This window comes from Ranitomeya variabilis, chromosome 8 (assembly GCF_051348905.1).
Source record: "Ranitomeya variabilis isolate aRanVar5 chromosome 8, aRanVar5.hap1, whole genome shotgun sequence".
Classification (NCBI taxonomy): Eukaryota; Metazoa; Chordata; class Amphibia; order Anura; family Dendrobatidae; genus Ranitomeya; species Ranitomeya variabilis.
The window spans coordinates 70678848-70696516 of record NC_135239.1 but is presented as its reverse complement, the minus strand read 5'-3'; the positions used below and the strand labels follow the sequence as shown (position 1 = coordinate 70696516).

Below are 17669 nucleotides of genomic sequence, written 5' to 3'. Positions count from 1 at the left end.
GTTATGGCCCCATATAGTGCTCCAGGAATGTTATGGCCCCATATAGTGCTGCAGGAATGTTATGGCCCCATATAGTGCTGCACGAATGTTATGGCCCCATATAGTGCTGCACGAATGTTATGGCCCCATATAGTGCTCCAGGAATGTTATGGCCCCATATAGTGCCGCAGGAATGTTATGGCCCCATATAGTGCCTCAGGAATGTTATGGCCCCATATAGTGCCGCAGGAATGTTATGGCCCCATATAGTGCTGCAGGAATGTTATGGCCCCATATAGTGCTCCAGGAATGTTATGGCCCCATATAGTGCTGCAGGAATATTATGGCCCCCATATAGTGCTGCAGGAATGTTATGGCCCCATATAATGCTCCAGGAATGTTATGGCCCCATATAGTGCTGCAGGAACGTTATGGCCCCATATAGTGCTGCAGGAACGTTATGGCCCCATAGATGCTCCATACAGACACTTGCCCCATTTGCTGCGATAAAAAAAATAAATCACATACTCACCTCTCCGTCGCTCAGGCCCCCGCACTTTCAATAGTCACCTGCTCCTCGTTCCGGGCGCCGATCTGTCTCCAGCACTGACGTTCAGCAGAGGGCGCGCACTGACCACGTCACCGCGCCCTCTGACCTCAGCGTCAGTGCTGGAGACAGATCGGCGCCCGGAACGAGGAGCAGGTGACTGTCGCGCAGCGCTGTGCTCCCCTCCCCGTATACTCACCTGGTCCTGCCGCTGTGTAGATCCCGCTTCCGACGCCACAGCGCTTCATCCTGTACTCAGCGGTCACATGGTACCGCTGATTACAGTAATGGCTAGGCGGCTCCACCCCTATGGGAGGTGGAGCCGAATATTCATTTACTGTAATGAGCGGGACCATGTGACCGCTCAGTGCAGGAAGACGCTGAAGCTGCTGCTGCCGGTAACGGGGAAGACAGGGACCTGCAGGGACCGCGCCTGGACTAGGTGAGTATTTTTAGACAGCCCCCGCTCCCCCTCCCCTGCCGACCCCCGGGTATGACTCGAGTATAAGCCGAGAGGGGCAATTTCAGCCCAAAAAAGTGGGCTGAAAATCTCGGCTTATACTCGAGTATATACGGTACTTACCGGTAATGCTCTTTTAATGAGTCCACGACAGCACCCCACATGAGAGAGAGGGATCCGCCCCATAGGAACAGGAAACCTACAGAATAAAAGGAGGCGGTCCCCTCTCCTCCTCAGTTTAGTTTACAGAGTACAAAAAGGGAACCGCAAAAGTCTTAGTATTAATTCTTATTCAGCAACATAAAATATCTTAAACTCTATACAACCATTATTTGTGAATTTAAAAGAAAGAGCTATGCATAACTTAGGGAGGGTAGTAAATGGGTGCTGTCGTGGACTCATTAAAAGAGCATTACCGGTAAGTAATCCGGCTTTTTACCCTTCGCCACGACAGCACCCCACATGAGAGATTTTCAGAGAGTCATTTATTTGGGTGGGATTACTGTACTAAGGACAGCTCTACCAAAGGTCAGATCAGAAGATGTAGATAGATCGAGTCTATAATGGTTGTAAAAGGTAGAAGGTGTAGACCAAGTTGCAGCCTTACATATTATATGGATCTGCTTGTTCCGCCCAGGAGGAAGCCATGGCTCGTGTTGAGTGCGCTTTTATACCCACTGGAGAAATATCGCCTTTTGACGTATAGGCCAAGCAGATAGCATCTCTGATCCATCGAGATATGGTAGCTCTTGTGACCCCATGTCCTTTCTTGTGGCCCTGAAAGGAGATAAACAGAGCCCTACTCTCCCTCCATGTCTGAGACCTTTCTATATAAGTCAGGATGGCTCTTCTGACATCTAAAGTGTGGAATTTATGTTGTTCTGGAGTTATAGGTGAATCAAAAAAGGAAGGGAGAAATATCTCTTGCGATCTGTGGTAGGTGGATGCTACCTTAGGGAGGTATGAGGGGTCTGGTTTTAGGACTATCCGATCATGAAATATCAGTAAGAAGGGTGGGTCTACTGATAGGGCCTGGATGTCGCTAACCCTTCTAGCTGAGGTTAGAGCTACCAATAGGGCTACTTTATATGTCAGGACATTTAAAGGTATGGAATCTAGTGGCTCAAATGGGGAGCTGGTTAAGGCCTCTAGTACTAGATTTAAATCCCACGGAGGTAGACGGGGAATATGGACCGGTTTACTACGTTCACAAGATTTTATGAATCTGGAGATCCACCTATTAGCTGCTATATTGCATCCATATAGGGCTCCTAATGCCGAGACCTGAACTCTTAAGGTATTTACAGATAGGCCTAATTCTCGGCCTTTTTGCAAGAACTCTAGAATAGGTGTGATCGGAACTTGCTTAGTGAACGGTACTGTGTAAAAATCTAAAAATTTATTCCATACCCTACTATATATTAGGGTGGTAGATCTTTTTCTGCTCAGTAAGAGGGTGTTTACTAGTTCTACTGAGAACCCTCTTGAACTTAATAGTTGCCTCTCAAATTCCACGCCGTCAAGTGAAGACCTTTCACTTGCGGGTGGAAAAAGGGGCCCTGGAACAGCAGCTCCTTGTCTGATGGGAGAATCCATGGGTCGCATAGGCACATGGTCTGGAGACAAGAGAACCATGGTCTTTTCGGCCAGAACGGTGCAATGAGGATCACTCTTGCTTGTTCCCTCCTGATTTTTCTGATCACTAGTGGAATCAGAGACATCGGAGGAAAGGCGTATGCCAGTTTGAACCTCCAAGGATGGTGGAGAGAGTCCAATATATCTGGGTGATCCATGAAGTTCAGGGAAGCGAACCTTTTTACTTGCCGATTGTCTCTTGTGGCAAATAGGTCTATTTGTGGTATCCCCCATGATTCTGTTATCATTCTGAATATGGATTTGTTTAAGGTCCATTCCCCTTGACGTAACTCATTCCGGCTGAGGTAGTCTGCCCTGATGTTCTCTACACCTCTGATGTGCAGGGCTGTTAGGGATGCGAGCTGAGTCTCTGCCAGCTGGAAGATGTCTGCTGCTATGGTCATTAGACTTCCTGACCTTGTACCACCCTGACGGTTCACATATGCCACTGTGGTGGAATTGTCTGAGTAAATTCTTACATTTGCTCCTTGAATCTGCGGAAGAAAATGATTTAAGGCATATTCTACCGCTTTTAACTCTTTCCAATTGGAGGAACACGCCAATTCTGCCTGGTCCCAAGTATCTTGGGCCAGACTATCTTCCATATGCACACCCCATCCAATCGGGCTGGCGTCGGTAGTAATTATCTTAGACGGGTCTATTATCCATGGTACACCCCCTGAAAGGTGTTCCATATCTAGCCACCAGGATAGAGATTCTAAGACATCTTTGGAAAGAGTTATTTTACTTTCCAGATGTCCATCTTTTCCCTGAGCTGACAATACTTCATACTGTAATTGACGGGTATGAAATTGTGCCCACGGTACAGCTGGGATACATGAGGATAATGATCCCAGTAAGGACATGGCTTTTCTTAGTGCCATGTAGGGGTTGTTTATTGCCTCTGATACCCTCGATTGTATAGTCAGTCTTTTTGTAGACTACTCCCCTGGACGAAGCTTAAACGCGAAACGCGCGTCGGGGTCCATTTACTGTTCTGCTGGTACAGGTAAATACTTTTTCACCTCTCCCTATATCTTATGTGTGCGCACTACTTGGCATATGGTCAGCATATCTATACATATAGTGGCATTATTTTATATACCTTCACTATGCCTCACATTTGAGCATTACTATGTAGCAATTATGCTACTTTCTTAGGTATAATATATAATGTAGCCCTGGCTTATGCAATGACACATGATGCATAGGTCTGCACTTTTATTTAGCCCATATATATGGAATAATATACATTTAAGCACCTTTTGCTATTTAGTATTTATATATCCTATATACTCTCTCTGCTTTGGGCTGTAATTATTAGGGAACACTGTTTTTGATAGGTGAACTGACATATGTATCTTCTCAGCAGACAGTATATATTCTGTCTTATGTTTTACCACTGATTGTCATTTGGACTTTATTAGGATTTTAGTGTATTATTATCAATAAAATTCATGTTTTTATTGGCACAAAGCTTCCGTTTTGGTTCTATTTTTTGGATATTTTCTGACTTACGGAGTCTAGCTGGATTCCTAGAAATGTTTGAACGGTTTCTGGATTCAGCCGGGACTTTTCGAAGTTGACGATCCAACCTAACTCCTGTAGGGACGAGATCGTATTAGATAAGCGAGCTTTACACTGAAATATAGTGTTTCCTACTACTAAAAAATCATCTAGGTAGGGTATTATCAAGGTGTCCCGTTGGCGTAGGTGAGCCATCACTTCTAATATCACCTTAGTGAAGATGCGGGGAGCCATAGAAAGCCCAAAAGGCATTGCTACATACTGAAAGTGACGAACCTGTCCCTCCAGGATGACTGCTACCCTTAGGTACTGCTGATGCTTGGCATGTATAGGAAGATGATAATAGGCATCTTTTAAGTCTATTCCGGCCATGACACACCTAGGGAATAAGAGTTTTATGGTAGAACTAATGGATTCCATTTTGAAGGTATGATTACGTAGGAAGGAATTTAATTTTTTGAGATTTATGATGGTTCTGAACGAACCATCTGGCTTATTGATGAAGAATAAAGGGGAATAGAACCCTTTCCCTTCTTGATCCTGGGGAACTTCTATCAGGACTTTTTTAGATAGAAGAGATAGGATCTCTGATTCCAGAGCCCTTTGTTGATCTCGTCCTTTTGGTGATGTTACTATAAAAGAATCCCAAGGGATTCGATCAAACTCCAATTTTAGGCCGTATTGCACAATGTCCAGAATCCATTGGCTAGATGTTATTTGTTCCCATTTGGGAAGGAAGAATTTTAATCTGCCGCCCACTTTCTGGTTAGCGGTATTTGCGTTTTGGATTATGGGATCCGCTAAAAAAGGCACCTTTTTGCTTTGGGTCTTTCGTCTCCCATCGCTCCTTTTGCTCGGTTTGTTCCTGGTAAAGGGGCGTCTTCTGAAGGCTCTCCTGTAAGACGGAAGATATTGGTTAGGGAAGCCTTTCTTCCTTTCTCCTGCTTTATTCAGGAGTTCATCCAGCGTCTTTCCAAAAAGGAACTCGCCCTGGCAGGGGATCGCACAAAGTTTTGCTTTGGCCTGTGCATCCCCTTTCCAGTTTTTTAACCAGAGTGCTCGCCGGGCTGTGTTCACTAGGCCGGCTGACCTGGCTGCTAGGCGTAGCGAATCCACGGAGGCATCAGCCAGGAATGCTACTGCTTCTTTAATTAGAGGGAATTTCGGCAGGATTGACTCTCTCGAAGTTCTACCTCTAATCTGTTCCTCCCAGTTGCTCCATCCACATTAGTAGCGACCTTGTAGTGCAGGTACTAGATATGGCGGGCCTAAACGCCGCCGTGTTAGCTTCCCACGATCTTTTTAGTAAAGCTTCTGCTTTACGGTCCAGCGGGTCTGTCAGGACCCCGGAATCCTCCACTGGTAATACCGACTGCTTGGTTGTAGAGGCTACTGCGGCATCAACCTTCGGCACCTTTGACCAGGAGTTCAGCTCCTCGTCGCTGAAAGGATAGCATCTTTTAGAGGATGATGGTAGGAAACCTCTTGTGTTTTGCTTCTCCCATTCTTTTTTAATAATTTCTTTAATAGTTGGTATGACAGGGAAGGATCTACGTTTTTTCTGCCCTAACCCCGCAAACATTATGTCTTGAGCTGATTTTTTCTCCTTCTCGTCTGAGCACCCCATCGTGCTCCTGACAGATTTCACTAAATTATCCACACTGCTATTGGGAAGACAAAGCCCCCCTTCAGTTTCGGATGAGCTCGGCTGAGATCCTGATTCGTCCAAGGATATATGCACATCCTCTGACTCTGAACTAACTGGAGATCGGGACCTGCTAGGCCGACGGGTACTGGTGCTACTTGTCTGCGCCAAACCCTGCATTTCTTCCCGGATTATGGCTCTGACATCTGATGGAGTCATTATATTCTCCTGCCGCAAGGTTTGTATGATACATTCTGAACATAATTTTTTAGCATAATCATCCGGGAGGGGCTGCGTACATAAAGCACATTCCTGTGCTTTATGTGCTGTGCTTGGACTTGTGTCCTTTTCTTAGTCTAGAGGAAGGGATACAGGAGGAACATATATCAGCATATAGGAAGAGATTCTTTTAAAAACTCACCCAGTGAAGCTGACAGGTACCGGTTCTGGAGGCGGATTTCGTTTGGTGGTAGATCCCTTCTCTGGAGGTCGACCACCACTCTTTGTGCTGCTCCTAGCGCTTCTCTCCTTGCTGGGATAACGCTGTTCTGCTGCGGGCAGGTGCGCTTCGTCGGCCGGTGAAGCCATCTTACACACACCGGTCCAACGCCAGCGCTGCTTTTTAAATCTGCCGCCGAATTCTCCTGCCTCCCCGGACCGACCCGGAAGTGCTCCAGCGACTTCCGGGTTAGATGCTCCGCTCTCACTTACCATGCGGCAGTCAGAAGTATTAAGCTGGCCACCGCAGCGCGCACGTCCTCATGGTGCCGGGCGGACCCACGGTGACCGGACCCGGACCATGGATGTTTGGCCAGACGAGGGAGGAGGCTGCAAGCAGGGTCTCCCCCACCGCTGCTTCTGGAACTGCAGCCCCTGCCATTCCCTCGGACACCGGCGCAGGCGGGTGCATGGCCCAGGGATCCTCTTCATCTGTAGGTAAGCCGGGATCCCTATAGGAACAGGAAACCCAAACTCAGGAGGAGAGGGGACCGCCTCCTTTTATTCTGTAGGTTTCCTGTTCCTATGGGGCGGATCCCCCTCTCTCATGTGGGGTGCTGTCGTGGCGAAGGGTAAAATAGGATTTTTTATTTTCACACCCGGGCGTTATAAACTTTCGTGAAGCACTTGGGGGATAAAAGTGCTCACGACACATCTAGATAAGTTCCTTAGGGGGTCTAGTTTCCAAAATGGGGTCACTTGTGGGGGGGTTTCCACTGTTTAGGCACATCAGGGGCTCGCCAAACACAGCATGGCATCCGATCTCAATTCCAGCTTGAAAATGTCAAAGGGCACTCCTTTCCTTCTGAGCCCTGCCATGCGCCCAAACAGTGGTTCCCCCCCACATACGGGGTATCAGCGTACTCAGGACAAATTGGACAACAACTTTTGGGGTCCAATTTCTCCTGCTACCCTTGAGAAAATAAAAAATTGGGGACTAAACGATCATGTTTGTAGAAAAAATAGGATTTTTTATTTTCACACCCGAGCGTTATAAACTTTCGTGAAGCACTTGGGGGATAAAAGTGCTCACGACACATCTAGATAAGTTCCTTAGGGGGTCTAGTTTCCAAAATGGGGTCACGTGTGGGGGGTTTCCACTGTTTAGGCACATCAGGGGCTCTCCAAACACGACATGGCGCCCGATCTCAATTGCAGCCAATTTTAGCTTGAAAATGTCAAACGCTCCTTTCCTTCTGAGCCATGCCGTGCGCCCAAAAAGTGGTTCCCCCTCACATGTGGGGTATCAGCGTACTCAGGACAAATTGGACAACAACTTTTAAGGTCCATTTTCTCATTTTACCCTTGGGAAATTAAAAAAATTATTGCTGAAAGATAATTTTTGTGACTAAAAAGTAAAATGTTAATTTTTTCCTTCCATGTTGCTTCTGCTGCTGTGAAACACCTGAAGGGTTAATAAACTTCTTGAATGTGGTTTTGAGCACCTTGAGGGGTGCAGTTTTCAGAATGGTGTCACTTTTGGGTATTTTCTGCCATATAGACCCCTCAAAATGACTTCAAATGTGAGGTGGTCCCTAAAAAAAATGGTTTTGTAAATTTTGTTGTAAAAATGAGAAATTGCTGGTCAAATTTTAACCCTTATAACTTCCTAGAAAAAAAAATTTATTTTTCAAAAATTGCGCTGATGTAAAGTACACATGTGGGAAATGTTATTTATTAACTATTTTGTGTCACATAACTCTCTGGTTTAACAGAATAAAATTCAAAGTTGGAAAATTGCGACATTTTAAAAATTTCCGTTTTTTTTTCACAAATAACCGCAAGTGATATCGAAGAAATGTTACCACTATCATGAAGTACAATATGTTACAAGAAAACAATCTCAGAATCGCTAAGATCCGTTGAAGCGTTCTGGAGTTATAACCTCATAAAGGGACAGTGGTCAGAAATGTAAAAATTGGCCCGGTCATTAATGTGCAAACCACCCTTGGGGGTGAAGGGGTTAAAAAGTACTGCATTTTTCGGACTACAAGATGCACTTTTTCCGCCCCAAAAAAGGGGTGGGAAAATAGGGGGTGCATCTAATAGTCGTAATGCAGGCTTACCCGCAGTGGTGTGGTGGCGGCGGCGGCAGAAGTGCAGTGGCAGAGGTGCGGTATGGCGTGCGCAGGGTCCCTTCCACAGGAATGCAATGTGAGCAGCAGAGCCGGGTTGATCACCGGTTTATTGGTGGTGGCGGCCATCTTCCTGAGGCTGCGCGTGCGCAGATGGAGTGCTCTGCTTCCCGGGGCTTCAGGAAAATGGCCGCGGGATGCCGCGCGTGCGCAGATGGAGATCGCGGCGGCCATTTTCTCGAAGCCGAGTTCGCAGATTTAGATCTCGGCTTCAGGAAAATGGCCGCCACGATCTCCATCTGCGCACGCGCGGCATCCCGCGGCCATTTTCCTGAAGCCCCGAGAAGCAGAGCACTCCATCTGTGCACGCGCGGCCTCGGGAAGATGGCCGCCACCGATAAACCGGTGATTAACCCGGCTCTGCGGCTCACATTGCATACCGGCTGCGTCACCTCACCTGTGGAAGGGACCCTGCTCACGCCATACCGTTCATTATCCCCGCACCTCTACCGTCGCCACACCACTGCTGCAACCCCCCCCATGGACACCAGGCCGTGGCGTCGCCCACCTAAGCAGGAAGGGACCCTGCTCAGGTGCACCTGAGTACCGTACCGCATCACCCCACCTCTGCCGACACCATGCCTCCTGTGACCCTGCTCTGCCACTGCCAGCCCTCAGGTAAGATACTGTGAATTCGGACAATAAGACAGACCCCCATCTTATAAAAAAAATCTTTTTTTCTGAAATTTTCACCCCAAATTTGGGGTGCGTCTTATGGTCCAGTGCGTCTTATAGTCCGAAAAATACGGTAAGCTGCTTGACAAACCAGTGCATACTGGAGGAAGGAATGTCTTGAATAACTGGACGCGTTTCGAACACGCATAGTGCTCTTAGTCCTCAGCTTCACAATGGGCAGTCTTGCCAAAAGTTAAAATACGCCCCAAACAGGTGGGGAACAGAGTAAAAATGATTGCTCCACAGAATGAAATTAACACTTGAATAGCATGACATGCAATGCAAAGTGCACAAAACGAAAAAAAGAAAAAAAAACAAAAAAACACTAACCTTGCACTAACCATGAGTGCAGAGAAAGCTTTGGTGTTATTCATATTCTCTGAAAAAAGGACAAGAAAGCAAAGAGATAGATATATATATATATATTTGAAAAAAAGGGAACAGCACAGGTATACTTATCTTCGGGTGCAAGGCCCCCAGATAACCAACCCACCGATCATCCAAGTTCATATGGTATCAAAAAAAGAGGCAGCACTCCATAATTCAAAGTGAAAAAATGTGCAGGATTTAATCACATCTTAAGGAGACGTTTCAGCTCGCAATGAGCTTTTCTCAAGCAGTGAATATGTCCATGTGCTCCATCTTTATACATATCCTAACCATCCTCAATTGCTATAAGGTGCTATTCATTATAAATTAAGGTGCTATTGTGCATGTGTTATTTTCATAAAGTGCTAATTAAAAACATATTGCTATCACCCTTTTAAGTTTATACAATTCTTATTAGGTATAGCGCTTCTACTTTACCTTTGTGGAAGCATGTTCGGTATGGAGGACGCCATTCTGTTTACTCAGCGTCCAGCTGGACCTACTGCGCATGTCAGATGCGTCACCGCTGTGAGCTGACTAGCCGGCCAATAAGCCGTATTGTGTGGCTCCTACCGACCGCGCATGCGCGCGTCATATCCAAAGCGCCATATTTGTTGTGGCAATCCATCGTTATTAGCAGACATGCTAGTCATTTCGCATATATTTCCTGCATCACCATATGGACCAGTTTTAGGTGTAATTTCCCACCCTGACACTCCGGACGGCACCTTACTCAGGCTGTCTCCGGGGGTCATGTAGTGATTTGCATACGGCAATTAACCTCTTCAGGTCCATATACCGCAGCAACACTACACAAGGTAGTAACACCCTAGTCCTGGTTATATTTCACTTCCATATATCATATCTGATCATGTCGCTATCAACTCACATGCGGTATATTAAATAGTAATTAATGAATGACAGACTCATAAATTTCTTTCTACCATACATAATTTTATTAAAGAAAGAATATTTTTGGTTTCTTTTAAATTTAATCTATATTATATTCATCCTCCACACCGATATGCTCCACCCGGTACAAATTTTCAAGTGTTGATACATCTAAAAAAATAAGAATAAAACATACAAATAATTAAAGATATACTCTATAACAGGTAATATCTCTAATACAATACCAATGAATCTCCACTACTAACTGATCAAATAAGGAACACATATTTATCCTAGGTAATAACATTTATATTAAAATCCACATTCAACCCCCTTGGTTTTAGGGTGTTCAACTCGTAGATCCACATGAGCTCTTTTTTCTTTAAAATTCGCTCCCTATCCCCCCCTCTCCTTTGGATAGGTACTGCATCTATGATTTTACATTTAAGATCCCTTTCGGAGTGATTATGTTCTGTAAAGTGCTTGGGAACCGGGAGGTCTGTTCTTTTTTTCCTAATTGTATATCTGTGCTGGTTCATCCTGACCTTGAACTCACATGTTGTCTCTCCTATACCTATATACCACAGATTGCAAGGGCACATTAATAAGTAGATGACATGGTCCGTATTGCATGTCAAAAACTGCTTGATCCGATATACTTTTTTTGTTTCAGGATGTTGAAATGTGGACCCTTTTACCATGTGTACGCAATTCACACATCCTAAACAAGGGATACCTCCTTCTCTATTTTTACCTGTCAGGCCCCCTCGTATGCGAATCTGGTGATGGAGGTGCTAGAGGAGGAGCACATCTACACGTCCTACCACTTCCGGCATGTGCTGGTGTGGTGGAGGTACGTGGATGATGTGTTCCTCCTCTGGACGGGATCACAGGACGCTCTGGAGGGGTTCCTCAACTTCTTAAATACCGTGGACCTGACAATCAAGTTCACATTGGTATCATCTAGGACGGAAATACAATTCTTAGACGTACTGATTAACCCCTTCCCGACCTTTGACGCATACGCTGCGTCATGAAAGTCGGTGCCTTCCCGACCTGTGACGCAGCGTATGCGTCATGGAGGGATCGCGCTCCTGCAGATCGGGTGAAAGGGTTAACTCCAATTTCACCCGATCTCCAGGAACAGGGGGAGTGGTGCTTCAGCCCAGGGGGGGTGGCTTCACCCCCCCGTGGCTACGATCGCTCTGATTGGCTGTTGAAAGTGAAACTGCCAATCAGAGCGATTTGTAATATTTCACCCAAAAAAACGGTGAAATATTACAATCCAGCCATGGCCGATGCTGCAATATCATCGGCCATGGCTGGAAAACCTAATCTGCCCCCACCCCACCGATCGCCCCCCCAGTGCTCCGGTGCGCGGTCCGCCCCCCTAATTCGTTCTGTCCGCTCCTCCGTCCTCCTGTCCGCTGCCCCCGTGCTCCGGTGCCCCCTCACTGTGCTCCGGTCCCCCCCCCTGTGCTCCGGTCCCCCCCCCGTGATCCGATCACCCCCCCTTCATACTTACCGGGCCTCCCGATGTCCGTCCGGCTTCTCCATGGGCGCCGCCATCTTCCAATATGGCGGGCGCATGCGCACTGCGCCCGCAGAGTCTGCCGGCTGGCAGATTCATTTCAGAAGTATTTTGATCACTGCGATATAGCCTATCGCAGTGATCAAAATGAAAAAAAAGTAAATGACCCCCCTTTATCACCCCCATAGGGACAATAATAAAAATAAATAAAATATTTTTTTTTTTTCTGCTAGGGTTAGGGTTAGAACTAGGGTTAGAATTAGGGGTAGGGTTAGGGTTAGGGTTAGGGCATGTGCACACAGTGCGGATTTGGCTGCGAATCCGCAGCGGATCGGCCGCGGATCCGCAGCGGATCGGCCGCGGATCCGCAGCGGATCCGCAGCGGATTGGCCGCTGCGAATTCGTAGCAGTTTTCCATCAGGTTTACAGTACCATGTACACCTATGGAAAACCAAATCTGCTGTGCCCATGGTGCGGAAAATACCGTGCAGAAACGCTGCGTTGTATTTTCCGCAGCATGTCAATTTTGTGCGGATTCCGCAGCGTTTTACACCTGTTCCTCAATAGGAATCCGCAGGTGAAATCCGCACAAAAAAACACTGGAAATCCGCTGTAAATCCGTAGGTAAAACGCAGTGCCTTTTACCTGCGGATTTTTCAAAAATGGTGCGGAAAAATCTCACACGAATCCGCAAAGTGGGCACATAGCCTTAGGGTTAGAATTGGAATTAGAGTTAGGGTACCGTCTCACAGTGGCACTTTGATCGCTACGACGGTACGATCTGTGACGTTCCAGCGATATCCATACGATATCGCTGTGTCTGACACGCAGCAGCGATCAGGGACCCTGCTGAGAATCGTACGTCATAGCAGATCGTTTGGAACTTTCTTTCGTCGCTGGATCTCCCGCTGTCATCGCTGGATTGTTGTGTGTGACAGCTATCCAGCGATGCGTTCACTTGTAACCAGGGTAAACATCGGGTTACTAAGCGCAGGGCCGCGCTTAGTAACTCGATGTTTACCGTGGTTACCAGCGTAAAAGTAAAAAAAAAAAAAACGTACATACTCACATTTCGGTGTCCTTCAGGTCCCTTGCCGTCTGCTTCCCGCTCTGACTGTCTGCCGGCCGGCAAGTGAGAGCAGAGCGCAGCGGTGACGTCACCGCTGTGCTGTGCTCTCACTGTACGGCGGCGCTCAGTCAGAGTGGGAAGCAGACGGCAAGGGACCTGAAGGACACCAAAATGTGAGTATGTACGTTTTTTTTTTTACTTTTACGCTGGTAACCACGGTAAACATCGGGTTACTAAGCGCGGCCCTGCGCTTAGTAACCCGATGTTTACCCTGGTTACCCGGCACCTTGGCATCGTTGGTCGCTGGAGAGCGGTCTGTGTGACAGCTCCCCAGCGACCACACAATGACTTTCCAACGATCACGGCCAGGTCGTATCGCTGGTCGTGATCGTTGGTAAATCGTTATGTGAGACGGTACCCTTAGGGTTGGAATTAGGGCTAGGGTTGGAAATAGGGTTAAGATTAGGCTTGTGGTTAGGGTTAAGGATAGGGTTAGGGTTGTGTTGGGGTTACAGTTGTGGGTAGGGTTGGGATTAGGGTTGGATTTAGGGTTACGGGTGTGTTGGGGTTAGGGTTGTGGTTAGGGGTGTGTTGGGGTTAGGGTTGTGATTAGGGTTATGGCTACAGTTGGGATTAGGGTTAGGGGTGTGTTGGGGTTAGTGTTGGTTAGAATTGAGGGGTTTCCACTGTTTAGGCACATCAGGGGTCTCCAAACGCAAAATGGCGCCACCAATGATTCCAGCCAATCTTGCGTTCAAAAAGTCAAATGGTGCGCCCTCCCTTCCAAGCCCCGACGTGCGCCCAAACAGTGGTTTACCCCCACATATGGGATACCAGCGTACTCAGGACAAACTGGGCAACAACTATTGGGGTCCAATTTCTCCTGTTACCCTTGCAAAAATAAAAAATTACTTGCTAAAACATAATTTTGAGGAAAGAACAATTATTTTTTATTTTCACGGCTCTACGTTATAAACTTATGTGAAACACTTGGGGGTTGAAAGTGCTCACCACACATCTAGATAAGATCCTTTTGGGGTCTAGTTTCCAAAATGGGGTCACTTGTGGGGTGTTTCTACTGTTTAGGCACATCAGGGGCTCTGCAAATGCAACGTGACGCCCGCAGACCATTCCATCAAAGTCTGCATTTCAAATGTCACTACTTCCCTTCCGAGCCCTGACGTGCGCCCAAACAGTGGTTTACCCCCACATATGGGGTACCAGCGTACTCACAACAAACTGGGCAACAAATATTGGGGTCCAATTTCTCCTGTTACCCTCGTGAAAATAAACAATTGCTTGCTAAAACATCTTTTTTGAGGAAAGAAAAATGATTTTTTATTTTCACGGCTCTACGTTATAAACTTATGTGAAACACTTGGGGGTTGAAAGTGCTCACCACACATCTAGATAAGATCCTTTTGGGGTCTAGTTTCCAAAATGGGGTCACTTGTGGGGTGTTTCTACTGTTTAGGCACATCAGGGGCTCTGCAAATGCAACGTGACGCCCGCAGACCATTCCATCAAAGTCTGCATTTCAAATGTCACTACTTCCCTTCCGAGCCCTGACGTGCGCCCAAACAGTGGTTTACCCCCACATATGGGGTACCAGCGTACTCACAACAAACTGGGCAACAAATATTGGGGTCCAATTTCTCCTGTTACCCTTGTGAAAATAAACAATTGCTTGCTAAAACATCTTTTTTGAGGAAAGAAAAATGATTTTTTATTTTCACGGCTCTGCGTTGTAAACTTCTGTGAAGCACTTGGGGGTTGAACGTGCTCACCACACATCTAGATAAGTTCCTTGGGGGTCTAGTTTCCAAAATGGGGTCACTTGTGGGGGGTTTCTACTGTTTAGGCACATCAGGGGCTCTGCAAACATAACATGATTCCCGCAGACCATTCCATCAAAGTCTGCATTCCAAATCGTCACTACTTCCCTTCCGAGCCCCGCCATGTGCCCAAACAGTGGTTTACCCCCACATATGGGGTATCAGCGTACTCAGGAGAAACTGGACAACAACTTTTGGGGTCAAATTTTTCCTGTTACCCTTGGGAAAATTAAAAAATTCTGGGCTAAAAAAATATTTTTGAGGAAAGAAAACACATTTTTTATTTTCTCGTCTCTGCGTTATAAACTTCTGTGAAGCACTTGGGGGTTCAAAGTGCTCACCACACATCTAGATAAGTTCCTTGGGGGTCTAGTTTCCAAAGTGGGGTCAATTGTGGGGAGTTCCTACTGTTTAGGCACATCAGGGGCTCTGCAAACGCAACGTGACGCCCGCAGAGAATTCCATTAAAGTCTGCATTTCAAAACGTCACTACTTCCCTTCCGCTCCCCGACGTGTGCCAAAACAGTGGTTTACCCCCACATATGGGGTATCAGCGTACTCAGGAGAAACTGCACAACGACTTTTGGGGTCCAATTTCTCCTGTTACCCTTGGGAAAATAAAAAATTGTGGGTTAAAAAATAATTTGAGGAAAGAAAAATAATTTTATATTTTCATGGCTCTGCGTTATAAACTTCTGTGAAGCACTTGAGGGTTCAAAGTGCTCACCACACATCTAGATTAGTTCCTTGGGAGGTCTAGTTTCCAAAATGGGGTCACTTGTGTGGGAGCTCCAATGTTTAGGCACACAGGGGCTCTCCAAATGCGACATGGTGTCCGCTAATGATTGGAGCTAATTTTCCATTCAAAAAGCCAAATGGCGTGCCTTCCCTTCCGAGCCCTGCCGTGCGCCCAAACAGTGGTTTACCCCCACATATGGGGTATCATCGTACTCAGGACAAACTGGACAACAACATTTGGGGTCCAATTTCTCCTATTATCCTTGGGAAGATAAAAAACTCCGGGCTAAAAATCATTTTTGAGGAAAGAAAAATATTTTTTTATTTTCATGGCTCTGCGTTATAAACTTCTGTGAAGCACCTGGGGGTTTTAAGTGCTCACTATACATCTAGATTAGTTCCTTGGGGGGGGTCTAGTTTCCAAAATGGGGTCACTTGTAGGGGAGCTCTAATGTTTAGGCACACAGGGGCTCTCCGAACGCAACATGGTGTCCACTAACGATTGGAGCTAATTTTCCATTGAAAAAGTCAAATGGCGCGCCTTCCCTTCCAAGCCTTGCCGTGCACCCAAACAGTGGTTTACCCCCACATATGAGGTATCGGCGTACTCAAGAGAAATTGCCCAACAAATTTTAGGATCCATTTTATCCTGTTGCCCATGTGAAAATGAAAAAATTGAGGCTAAAAAAATTTTTTTGTGAAAAAAAAGTACTTTTTCATTTTTTACGGATCAATTTGTGAAGCACCTGAGAGTTTAAAGTGCTCACTATGCATCTAGATAAGTTCCTTGGGGGGTCTAGTTTCCAAAATGGGGTCACATGTGGGGGAGCTTCAATGTTTAGGCACACAGGGTCTCTCCAAACGCGACATGGTGTCCGCTAAAGATTGGAGCCAATTTTTCATTGAAAAAGTCAAATGGCGCTCCTTCGCTTCCGAGCCCTGCCGTGCCCACAAACAGTGGTTTACCCCCACATATGAGGTATCAACGTACTCAGGACAAATTGGACAACAACTTTTGTGGTCCAGTTTCTCCTTTTACCCTTGGGAAAATAAAAAAATTGTTGCTAAAAGATCATTTTTGTGACTAAAAAGTTAAATGTTCACTTTTTCCTTCCATGTTGCTTCTGCTGTTGTGAAACACCTGAAGGGTTAATAAACTTCTTGAATGTGGTTTTGAGCACCTTGAGGGGTGCAGTTTTTAGAATGGTGTCACTTTTGGGTATTTTCAGCCATATAGAACCCTCAAACTGACTTCAAATGTGAGGTGGTCCCTAAAAAAAATGGTTTTGTAAATTTTGTTGTAAAAATGAGAAATCACTGGTCAAATTTTAACCCTTATAACTTCCTAGCAAAAAAAAATGTATTTCCAAAATTGTGCTGATGTAAAGTAGACATGTGGGAAATGTTATTTATTAACTATTTTGTGTCACATAACTCTCTGGTTTAACAGAATAAAAATTCAAAATGTGAAAATTGCGAAATTTTCAAAATTTTCGCCAAATTTCCGTTTTTTTCACAAATAAACTCAGAAATTATCGACCTAAATTTACCACTAACATGAAGCCCAATATGTCACGAAAAAACAATCTCAGAACCGCAAGGATCCGTTGAAGCGTTCCTGAGTTATTACCTCATAAAGGGACACTGGTCAGAATTGCAAAAAATGGCAAGGTCATTAAGGCCAAAATAGGCTGGGTCATGAAGGGGTTAAACAAAAAGAAAATGAATTAGATACTACCCTATTCGTAAAAAGTACCGATAGAAATAACTTATTAACGTATGATAGCCAGCATCCACGCAGTATGGTCAGGTCCATACCACTTGGCCAGTTGCTTAGGGTGCGACGAATTGTTCAGAATGAGGATGAGGTTGATGCGGTAATGGATTCCCTCTTAAGGAAATTTCAAAACAGGGGATATCCGAAAAGACTCCTGGCGGACACAAAGGAAAGGGTTTTAAGGTTGGATAGGAGGGAACTGATTAAAAATAAAATAAAGAATAAGAAAGGAAAACATTTGGAACGGATACCAATGGTTACAACATATGTGGAGGAGAGTAGGGAGGTTGGTAACATTATAAAAAAACACTGGGGGATGCTAACAAAATGCCTCCCAGGTATAAAGGAATTTGAAAGA

General features: G+C 45.8%; 1 protein-coding gene and 1 long non-coding RNA gene across 4 annotated transcripts in view; one reads left to right on the top strand and one right to left on the bottom strand.

Moving 5' to 3' along the window:
- SLC35A3 (solute carrier family 35 member A3) overlaps positions 1-17669 on the bottom strand; it is a 102356-nt gene that overhangs the window by 59745 nt on the left and 24942 nt on the right. The window lies entirely within an intron of this gene.
- LOC143788078 (uncharacterized) overlaps positions 6694-17669 on the top strand; it is a 71594-nt gene continuing 60618 nt past the window's right edge. The window contains exon 1 of the long non-coding RNA XR_013218548.1: positions 6694-6729. This is a non-coding gene — a long non-coding RNA (uncharacterized LOC143788078). The remainder of the gene's footprint in view (positions 6730-17669) is intronic.